Source organism: Amblyomma americanum, chromosome 1, assembly GCF_052857255.1.
Source record: "Amblyomma americanum isolate KBUSLIRL-KWMA chromosome 1, ASM5285725v1, whole genome shotgun sequence".
NCBI classification, from domain to species: Eukaryota; Metazoa; Arthropoda; class Arachnida; order Ixodida; family Ixodidae; genus Amblyomma; species Amblyomma americanum.
The window spans coordinates 458,550,340-458,552,469 of record NC_135497.1 but is presented as its reverse complement, the minus strand read 5'-3'; positions in this window follow the sequence as shown (position 1 = coordinate 458,552,469).

Below are 2,130 nucleotides of genomic sequence, written 5' to 3'. Positions count from 1 at the left end.
GCTAATATATATATATATATATATATATATATATATATATATATATATATATATATATATATATATATAAGGAATAACTGACCTGAAAAAGACCCCTGTGGATCACCATACATAAATTGCTGCAGCTGTGAATGATGGCCATTCAAGCAGGTATGTTGCCTTCAACCGGAGAGATAATCACGAATCAGGCAATTCCTCGAATGCATAAAACGGCAGGTTGTAAAAAATATGCATAAGGGAATGAAATGCCTTTTTGAAATCTTAAAATGTCCGACTGTGAATTGTTTTCCCTCCAAATTAAAAATTATTTTTTTCTTTATACAAAGTGGTGCCATTTCAGCCAACTCTTTCTCACGAAACCCGAGCTGTTCTTTCACAAAAATCAGTCTGCCGTCGAAAAATTTTCATGATCTCACTTATCAAATATGCGAGTAGTTTAGAAAACAGAGAAAGGAGAGATAGAGGTCTGTAGTTATTTGTACCGACAATATGAGCCACGTTTGTGCAAAACAACCACACTCGCAAGTTTCATACCGCCTGGATAGACGCCTCGGTTCAAAGCATCGTTACATATCTGCTACAAGGGAAGCAAATTAGATAAGCAATGCCAATAATTGGTTCGGCCTTAATTTCATCAGCGCCGGCCGCAGTGAATTTATCTAGGTTTTTAAGGAATGTCAGCAATTCATGATCACTGCACGGCTTGAAGAATATAGAAATTCCAACTGGAGAGGCAATGTACTGATCAATTTGATGGCTCCCATCTTCTTGCTGAGAAGATTCACCAGAGGATAGGCAATACTGATCTATTTGATGCCTCCCATCTTCTTTCTGACAAGATTCGCCAGAGGATAGGACATATATATTAAATTTGTCTGTCAAAGCGGCGCCACTTCATTCAACGTAGTTAAGGGTTAGTGTGTTAGGAACATGGCAAGTAGCTTTTCCCGTAAGGTCATTAATCAATTCCAGCTTTTCTTAGGGCATTCAGAAACTGCTGGAAATTTATTTTTGTAGTAATATTTACGCGCTTTCTTAATATCGGAACCCAAATTATTTCAGTTTTTTGTATTCCTTAGGTGAGACTAGATTTTTTAGTCGGCTGATTTAGACAAAGTTTGTAACGTGGTTAAATTCGTCTATAAACACTCTTGTCACCCATGGCTTTCGATACCTTCTGTGGGTTTTTCGCACTGTAAAAAAAAATGCAGCATCATATTGCCTTTTTATTAACTGGAAAAGGTATCGTAAGCGGTTCTTTTATTTAACTCATTGTACACACCGTTCCAGACAATTCTTACTATCATACATGTAAACGTATCCAGATTATCATAGTTAAAACTTCTATATACTACTTGTTGAGCGTTAAAGCTTTTCCTTTTATAATTTACCGGCAGAAAAGCAAAATACACGTAGGTGGTAATAGAACACCAGATAACTCACGATTTGTATCAAACAGCTCTATTATCGTTTCACTTTCGAAGGTTATTCTAGTTGGTGACTGAAGAACAATACTGCAGTGAAATGCATCAATGACCTGAAAAAAGTAACGTCGTTGTGAGCTCTCTGTCAACAGATCAATACTGAAGTCCCAAACCGAAACAACAAGCATATAAAAATACATGGATATTCAAGAAGATCGCGCATAATTTGAATAAATTCAACACTTTTACTAGATGGGAGCTTACAGATGCAAGCAACCACTGTACCAATTGCAATTGATTCGCAATCGGTGTGAAGATGAGAAAAGTTCGACAGAATTTCATACTCAAGATTTTCTTTCAAATACGATGCCACGCCTTCTCCTCTACGGTTTTCTCAGAACACCCCTTCAGATTAGTACCCAGGACAGAATACATCATTTTCATTTGAAAACCATGTTTCGGGATAGGCTAGTAAATCAAATTTATGATTCAGGGAATCCAAAGCCATCTGTAGTTCAAACTGCATATTTTTAGGCTTCTTATTTTGACATGAAAAACTGACATCCTGTCGTTTTCGTGAAGAGGACAACTGCGCACTGCAGAAATAGATAATGCATCGTAGTAAAGCGGCTTAGTGTGTGATTCCATGCAAAAAAGACCAATAAAGCAGATAAGCTAGACACAGGAAAAGCGGCGCCAGTTTGGA